At 39.2% G+C, this 10,000-nt stretch overlaps 1 protein-coding gene across 10 annotated transcripts in view; it reads right to left on the minus strand.

The window, feature by feature from the left end:
• The window catches only part of LOC128695631 (guanine nucleotide exchange factor DBS), a 773,026-nt gene that overhangs the window by 475,979 nt on the left and 287,047 nt on the right, over positions 1-10,000 (minus strand). The window contains exon 2 of one of the 10 annotated variants that reach the window (XM_070093288.1): positions 1,850-1,880. The exons of the other annotated variants lie outside the window; for them this stretch is intronic. The gene's annotated coding sequence lies outside the window, so the exon portion shown is untranslated. The remainder of the gene's footprint in view (positions 1-1,849; positions 1,881-10,000) is intronic. 10 annotated transcript variants of the gene reach the window in all.

Here is a 10,000-nt window from a genome sequence, read left to right on the forward strand (position 1 = left end):
TTTCGCTTAAGATGAAGGTAATATATTGCTATAACTCATGCCCTTATATATATATATATATATATATATATATATATATATATATATATATATATATATATATATATATATATATATATACATACATATATATATATATATATATATATATATATATATATATATATATATATATATATATATATATATATAATATATACACACACACATATATATACATTATATATAATTATATACATATACATTATAATTATATATATACACATATATATACACATATATATACACATATATATACACATATATAAATAAAACTGACCAGATATGGAAAAAAACAATATAAATTCAAATCTTGAACGAGGTGCTGGAATGCAGTGACTGTATGATGAACAACAATACTGAACAATAAATAGACGAGAGTGATGAACAACAGTACTGAGCAGTAAAGAACCTAAGGTGATGAACAATTATAATGAACAATATAGGCACTAGGGTGATGAACAATTATAATGAACAATTAAGGCACTAGGGTGATGAACAACTATAATGAACAATAAAGACATTAGGGTGATGAACAACTATAATGAACAATAAAGACATTAGGGTGATGAACAACTATAATGAACAATTAAGACACTAGGGTGATGAACAACTATAATGAACAATATAGGCACCAGGGTGATGAACAACTATAATGAACAATAAAGAACCTAAGGTGATGAACAATTATAATGAACAATATAGGCACTAGGGTGATGAACAACTATAATGAACAATAAAGAACCTAAGCTGATGAACAGCACTAATGAACAATGATCACCCAGGATGATGAAATATAACAGTGAATAGCAATGATAATGAACAACAATGAACGTAGGCTGATGAACAATATTAATGAACACAAGGACGCACAAAACGACACTAAATTCAGGGAGACATAATAACCTCTTAGTTGGGAAAAATATTGGCCCTTGAGGGCAACTTTGGCCATTAAAACTAGCTTCTTTATGGAAGATATATTTCGCCAGGGGCATTAAATTTTTTCGTTGGCCTTTGTGTATTTGTTTTGTTCTGTCCTGCTGTCGTTTCCTTGTTGTTAAGATATTTAGTGAATTAGAAAACACCTTGAAGAGCAAAAAATAAAAATCGGGTTCAGAGTGAGCACGAACGATCACTTTGAAAGTGTTCTCTCGGATTTTATCCTCTGTCCTGCAACATTGCAAGCTCCTGATGATGTGTTGATTGCAACACGAAAGATCTAGAGATATTGTTCAACTCCCCCGTGGTTGTTTTGCATCCTGCATTGCTAGTTCCCATTTTTTTGCAAGTATATATATATATATATATATATATATATATATATATATATATATATATATATATATATATATATATATATATATATATATATATATATATATATATATATATATATATATATATGCTCGCGAGTGTGTGTGTGTGTGTGTGTGTGTGCAGAACAACCACTGTGAATAAATTGAAAAATTCCAACCTTTTATTTTAATAGTTCCTTGATAATGTGAGAAGTCACTAAAGCTATTGGAATTTCGCTATTTTTTCACAGTGGTTGTTCTGCATATTGTGATATCACTTGTTTATTGTGATTTTATTGCATATATATATATATATATATATATATATATATATATATATATATATATATATATATATATATATATATATATATATATATATATATATATATATATATATATATATATATATATGTTTGTGTGTGTGTGTGATCGACCATCTACTGGTTGGTTCAAATGGATTTAACGCTTTATATGACAGATAATGTAGATAACGTTAACAACATGAAGCTTACTATTACGGGGGTCAGCTCCTCATTCACGAACCTGTAAGAAACCATAGTTTGTGTTAGTACACATTGTGAGGCATAGCGGCGATACTGCTGTGTTGCTCTAAACTAATACACACACACACACACACACACACACACACACACACACACACACACACACACACACACACACACACACACACACACACACACACACACACACACACACACACACTATGTTTAAAAAAACACTAATTTATAGTATAAATTGAAACAGGTTATAGATTTAAATGAATATTTCATAATAAATAAACAATTAGTGAAATATGAAATATGTAAAAATATTAATATCATGTATTAATATCACAGACCGGGTCGCGGGAGCGTTGACCCCTGGAAGTCTCTCCAGGTAAACTCTCCAGGTATACATGCAAACATACAAACTATACGACCATAAACAATTCATGAACGGCAGAGTTCAAACCCAGGACAAGATAGTCGATCTAGGTACATTGTATTTTTTGCTATTATTTTGGGAGATGGTGACAACGGTTTTACGGGGACAGGAGCTGGCTCTCGTTCCTGTCTTGTGAGGGTAAGAACTTGCTTCTTTGGCCACCGTGGTGGCCAATGCTAACCTCTCTAATGTACAGAAATGTATCTAAATAGATTGTTCTAATGCAGCCTCTGTGGTCTAGTGGTTAACGCACTGGCCTAATTGGTTTGTTACTGTCTTGCTAAAAGTTTGTGTCCAGCCACAAGCCTCAGACATTTTAACATCTTACCAGAAGATGTCAGAAACTTTGCTGGAAACTGAGTAAAATATACAAGAGAAAACTCAACACACTACCTCCACTGAGTGGCAGATCAACCAGACTGTACTGAATATGTGTGCCAGCCTGCTGCCAGGAATAACAGCCTGGCTGACCAAACAAGCATCATACAAATCTGGCCAAGGGCCGGCCTGCAAAGTTGGAAAAACTCTCAAAACTCATCATAAGTATATCACAGGAAGTCCTTTCTTTAAGCTGACAGTTTCTCATACGCTCAAGCTTGCTTCTCTGGCTCCTAGAGGCAAACTATCCGTCACGGGAACTAGTCCTAAGATGAAGAATTATGTAGCCTACAAGTAGTAGGCATATGTAATAAAGTTGGTAGAATTACCGACAATATGTAAAGTAAAAGGACACAAGTGCAACTAATGTGACATTTATTGTGGCAACGTTTCGCTCTCCAGGAGCTTTATCAAGCCATTACAGTAATGGCTTGATAAAGCTCCTGGAGAGCGAAACGTTGCCACAATAAATGTCACATTAGTTGCACTTGTGTCCTTTTACTTTACATAGTAGGCATATACAACAGATGTTTCTATAATTTATTAACACATCGGCCGTTACTTACCAAGGCAGGATGACCCCAAAAAGAAGAAACACTTTCACCATCATTTACTTCATCACTGTCTTAACAGAGACGCGCCTACACTACAGTTATAGAACTGGAACTTATCAATACCTCTCCTTCAGAGTTTCGTCGCCATGAAACTTCAACACTTGGTAAAAAATCAAGTAGGTGAAACATGGTAATAACAAAAGTCTCCTTCTAATGTAAGTTTCTATTGATCAAGTGGCATGGACCTGCTTCGCATGGGTCAGTAGGCCTGTTGCAGTATTCCTTCTTTCTTATGTTCTTATGTAGGTTGAGATTCCGTGGAGTTTTTCCCTTGAAATACATTGTTCCTAATTCCATCTTTGTCGGTATTTATTTTCATAAAAATAATTAAAAAAAAAACAGTGAAATTCCTCACCAGGCCCGTGGCCTGGTATCAAAATTTTTCGCTTCACACGGTGAGGGTCGGGGTTCCATCCCGGGCGAGGGGAGAAACATTACCCGTGTTTCCTTACACCGGTTGTCTGTGTTCACCCAATAAAACCTTAAGTACATAAACTTAATACTAAAACCACGCTTATTTATTGCCTGCAATAAAGCAACTCACGAGTAGTAAGATAGGAACAGTACAAATCTGGCAGAGGTAGGTGTATCCAAGTGTCTAATCTGGTTTCATATCTGTTGAGAAACTATGTCAGTTTTCGGAATCGTATAGTATACTTTCCTTTCTATTTTTTTATGCTGGCAGTGACCGAAGGAAGTGGAGGTTTTTCTTCTTCTATACACATCTCATACACATAGATGGAGCACGATATAGTTCATAATTTAGATAGTAGATAGTTCTTTCCAGCAAAGAGCAACGGCATGATCTTGCAAATCCTCTGCTGTCTGACTTTCCTATCTCTTCCCATGTGCTCCCATGTATTTCCATGTACTCCCACGTACTTCCATGTACTCCCATGTACTTCCATGCACTCCCATGAGCCTATTATTTTATTATCAAAGTTATCCATATCTTCTAGGGATAGTCTACAAGCCCAAACTCACTCAGAGTCACTAACTTACCCTGTAAACTTTAGGTTCTGTACCGCAACACACAACCTAAATCCCTCACTCTGAGGGACAGGAGGAAGGATAAGGGATCCAGGAGGCACGTCATAGCAAGTTAGAAAATAGTTTCAAACTTTGCATGAAGCATAAAGATGAGGCAAAGTAATTAAACTTAGTAATGACATCATTATTTTTCTCCTAAGCAGATTAAACTTGACACTGTAATTAAAGCTGTTTACCTGAAACTAACAATATACACACTATTAAGAACTTGGTATATATATATATACACACACACACATACCAGGGGCCAGGAGCTAAGTCTCGACCCCTGCAACCACAATTAGGTGAGTACACACACAGCACACACACCACATACACCACACCATTCATAGATTTAAGCAGAGGTCTAATAAAACTAATGGTGCAGGGAGAGTGACCCAGTAGCGGCCAGTGAAGAGGATGGGGCCAGGAGCTATTACTCGACCCCTGCAATCACAACTAGGTGAGTACACATACCACACACACCACACACACTCACACACACACACACACACACACACACACACACACACACACACACACACCGAGCATGTCTCCGGAAGCACACATCAATCAGATAACTGCTGCAGCATATGGGCGCCTGGCAAACCTGAGAACAGCATTCCGACACCTTAGTAAGGAATCATTCAAGACACTGTACACCGTGTATGTCAGGCCCATACTGGAGTATGCAGCACCTGTTTGGAACCCGCACTTGATAAAGCACGTCAAGAAACTAGAGAAAGTACAAAGGTTTGCAACAAGGTTAGTTCCAGAGCTAAGGGGAATGTCCTATGAAGAAAGATTAAGGGAAATCGGCCTGACGACACTGGAGGACAGGAGGGTCAGGGGAGACATGATAACGACATATAAAATACTGCGTGGAATAGACAAGGTGGACAAGGACAGGATGTTCCAGGGAGGGGACACAGAAACAAGAGGCCACAATTGGAAGTTGAAGACACAAATGAGTCAGAGAGATAGTAGGAAGTATTTCTTCAGTCATAGAGTTGTAAGGCAGTGGAATAGCCTAGAAAATGACGTAGTGGAGGCAGGAACCATACACAGTTTTAAGACGAGGTTTGATAAAGCTCATGGAGCGGGGAGAGAGAGGGTCTAGTAGCAACCGGTGAAGAGGCGGGGCCAGGAGCTAGGACTCGACCCCTGCAATCACAAATAGGTGAGTACAAATAGGTGAGTACACACACACACACACACACACAGGAGCTTGGACTCGACCCCTGCAATCTCAACTAGGTGAGTGCACACACATACACACACACACACACACACACACACACACACACACACACACACACACACACACACACACACACACACAAACACACACACACACACACACACACACATTAGACTCAGAAGTGTCCCTGTTTGCAGATGATGTGAAGTTAATGAGGAGAATTAAATCTGATGAGGACCAGGCAGGACGTCAAAGAGACCTGGACAGACTGGACACCTGGTCCAGCAAATGGCTTCTCGAATTTAATCCTGCCAAATGCAAAGTCATGAAGATAAGGGAAGGGCACAGAAGACCACAGACAGAGTATAGGCTAGGTGGCCAAAGACTGCAAACCTCACTCAAGGAGAAAGATCTTGGGGTGAGTATAACACCGAGCATGTCTCCGGAAGCACACATCAATCAGATAACTGCTGCAGCATATGGGCGCCTGGCAAACCTGAGAACAGGATTCCGATACCTTAGTAAGGAATCATTCAAGACACTGTACACCGTGTATGTCAGGCCCATACTGGAGTATGCAGCACCTGTTTGGAACCCGCACTTGATAAAGCACGTCAAGAAACTAGAGAAAGTACAAAGGTTTGCGACAAGGTTAGTTCCAGAGCTAAGGGGAATGTCCTATGAAGAAAGATTAAGGGAAATAGGCCTGACGACACTGGAGGACAGGAGGGTCAGGGGAGACATGATAACGACATATAAAACACTGCGTGGAATAGACAAGGTGGACAAAGACAGGATGTTCCAGGGAGGGGACACAGAAACAAAAGGCCACAATTGGAAGTTGAAGACACAAATGAGTCAGAGAGATAGTAATTCAAATTCAAATTCAAAGTTTATTCTCTATAAGGATTACAATGCTGAGTTTACAGAAATTTGGTTATTGTTTGGTTTACATGTAGTAAAATTGTGATTACAGAGTGTACCACTAGAACGATTAGCATGGCTAGGCATTAGGAAGTATTTCTTCAGTCATAGAGTTGTAAGGCAGTGGAATAGCCTAGAAAATGACGTAGTGGAGGCAGGAACCATACACAGTTTTAAGACGAGGTTTGATAAAGCTCATGGAGCGGGGAGAGAGAGGGCCTAGTAGCAACCGGTGAAGAGGCGGGGCCAGGAGCTAGGACTCGACCCCTGCAACCACAAATAAGTGAGTACACATATATATATATATATATATATATATATATATATATATATATATATATATATATATATATATATATATATATATATATATATATATATATATATATATATATATTTTATTATCACACTGGCCGATTCCCACCAAGGCAGGGTGGCCCGAAAAAGAAAAACTTTCACCATCATTCACTTCATCACTGTCTTGCCAGAAGGGGGCTTTACACTACAGTTTTTAAACTGCAACATTAACACCCCTCCTTCAGAGTGCAGGCACTGTACTTCCCATCTCCAGGACTCAAGTCCGGCCTGCCGGTTTCCCTGAACCCCTTCATAAATGTTAGTTTGCTCACACTCCAACAGCACGTCAAGTATTAAAAACCATTTGTCTCCATTCACTTTTATCAAACACGCTCACGCATGCCTGCTGGAAGTCCAAGCCCCTCGCACACAAAACCTCCTTTACCCCCTCCCTCCAACCTTTCCTAGGCCGACCCCTACCCCGCCTTCCTTCCACTACAGACTGATACACTCTTGAAGTCACTCTGTTTCGCTCCATTCTCTCTACATGTCCGAACCACCTCAACAACCCTTCCTCAGCCCTCTGGACAACAGTTTTGGTAATCCCGCACTTCCTCCTAACTTCCAAACTACGAATTCTCTGCATTATATTCACAGCACACATTGCCCTCAGACATGACATCTCCACTGCCTCCAGCCTTCTCCTCGCTGCAACATTCATCACCTATTCTTCACACCCATATAAGAGCGTTGGTAAAACTATACTCTCATACATTCCCTTCTTTGCCTCCAAGGGCAAAGTTCTTTGTCTCCACAGACTCCTAAGTGCACCACTCACCCTTTTCCCCTCATCAACTCTATGATTCACCACATCTTTCATTGACCCATCCGCTGACACGTCCACTCCCAAATATCTGAATACATTCACCTCCTCCATACTCTCTCCCTCCAATCTGATATCCAATCTTTCATCACCTAATCTTTTTGTTATCCTCATAACCTTACTCTTTCCTTTATTCATTTTTAATTTTCTTCTTTTGCACACCCTACCAAATTCATCCACCAATCTCTGCAACTTCTCTTCAGAATCTCCCAAGAGCACAGTGTCATCAGCAAAGAGCAACTGTGACAACTCCCACTTTATGTGTGATTCTTTATCTTTTAACTCCACGCCTCTTGCCAAGACCCTCGCATTTACTTCTCTTACAACCCCATCTATAAATATATTAAACAACCACGGTGACATCACACATCCTTGTCTAAGGCCTACTTTTACTGGGAAATAATTTCCCTCTTTCCTACATACTCTAACTTGAGCCTCACTATCCTCGTAAAAACTCTTCACTGCTTTCAGTAACCTACCTCCTACACCATACACCTGCAACATCTGCCACATTGCCCCCCTATCCACCCTGTCATACGCCTTTTCCAAATCCATAAATGCCACAAAGACCTCTATACTTATATGTTTCACTGTAAACACCTGGTCCACACACCCCCTACCTCTCCTAAAGCCTCCTTGTTCATCTGCTATCCTATTCTCCGACTTACTCTTAATTCTTTCAATAATAACTCTACCATACACTTTACCAGGTATACTCAACAGACTTATTCCCCTATAATTTTTGCACTCTCTTTTGTCCCCTTTGCCTTTATACAAAGGAACTATGCATGCTCTCTGCCGATCCCTAGGTACCTTACCCTCTTCCATACATTTATTAAATAATTGCACCAACCACTCCAAAACTATATCCCCACCTGCTTTTAACATTTCTATCTTTATCCAATCAATCCCGGCTGCCTTACCCCATTTCATTTTACCTACTGCCTCACGAACTTCCCCCACACTCACAACTGCCTCTTCCTCACTCCTACAAGATGTTATTCCTCCTTGCCCTATACTCGAAATCACAGCTTCCCTATCTTCATCAACATTTAACAATTCCTCAAAATATTCCCTCCATCTTCCCAATACCTCTAACTCTCCATTTAATAACTCTCCTCTCCTATTTTTAACTGACAAATCCATTTGTTCTCTAGGCTTCCTTAACTTGTTAATCTCACTCCAAAACTTTTTCTTATTTTCAACAAAATTTGTTGATAACATATCACTCACTCTCTCATTTGCACTCTTTTTACATTGCTTCACCACTCTCTTAACCTCTCTCTTTTTCTCCATATACTCTTCCCTACTTGCATCACTTCTACTTTGTAAAAACTTCTCATATGCTAACTTTTTCTCCCTTACTACTGTCTTTACATCATCATTCCACCAATCGCTCCTCTTCCCTCCCGCACCCACTTTCCTGTAACCACAAACTTCTGCTGAACACTCTAACACTACATTTTTAAACCTACCCTATACCTCTTCGACCCCATTTCCTATGCTCTCATTAGCCCATCTATCCTCCAATAGCTGTTTATATCTTACCCTAACTGCCTCCTCTTTTAGTTTATAAACCTTCACCTCTCTCTTCCCTGATGCTTCTATTCTCCTTGTATCCCATCTACCTTTTACTCTCAGTGTAGCTACAACTAAAAAGTGATCTGATATATCTGTGGCCCCTCTATAAACATGTACATCCTGAAGTCTACTCAACAGTCTTTTATCTACCAATACATAATCCAACAAACTACTGTCATTTCGCCCTACGTCCTATCTTGTATACTTATTTATCCTCTTTTTCTTAAAATATGTATTACCTATAACTAAAACCCTTTCTATACAAAGTTCAATCAAAGGGCTCCCATTATCATTTACACCTGGCACCCCAAACTTACCTACCACACCCTCTCTAAAAGTTTCTCTTACTTTAGCATTCAGATCCCCTACCACAATTACTCTCTCACTTGGTTCAAAGGCTCCTATACATTCACTTAACATCTCCCAAAATCTCTCTCTCTCCTCTACATTCCTCTCTTCTCCAGGTGCATACACGCTTATTATGACCCACTTTTCGCATCCAACCTTTGCTTTAATCGACATAATTCTTGAATTTACACATTCATATTCTCTTTTCTCCTTCCATAACTGATCTTTCAACATTACTGCTACCCCTTCCTTTGCTCTAACTCTCTCAGATACTCCAGATTTAATCACATTTTTTTCTCCCCACCTAAACTCCCCTACCCCCTTCAGCTTTGTTTCGCTTAGGGCCAGGACATCCAACTTCTTTTCATTCATAACATCAGCAATCATCTGTTTCTTGTCATCCGCACTACATCCACGCACATTCAAGCATCCCAGTTTTATAACGTTTTTCTTCTTCTCTTTT

The sequence above is a fragment of the Cherax quadricarinatus genome, chromosome 42, assembly GCF_038502225.1.
Source record: "Cherax quadricarinatus isolate ZL_2023a chromosome 42, ASM3850222v1, whole genome shotgun sequence".
Taxonomy (NCBI): domain Eukaryota; kingdom Metazoa; phylum Arthropoda; class Malacostraca; order Decapoda; family Parastacidae; genus Cherax; species Cherax quadricarinatus.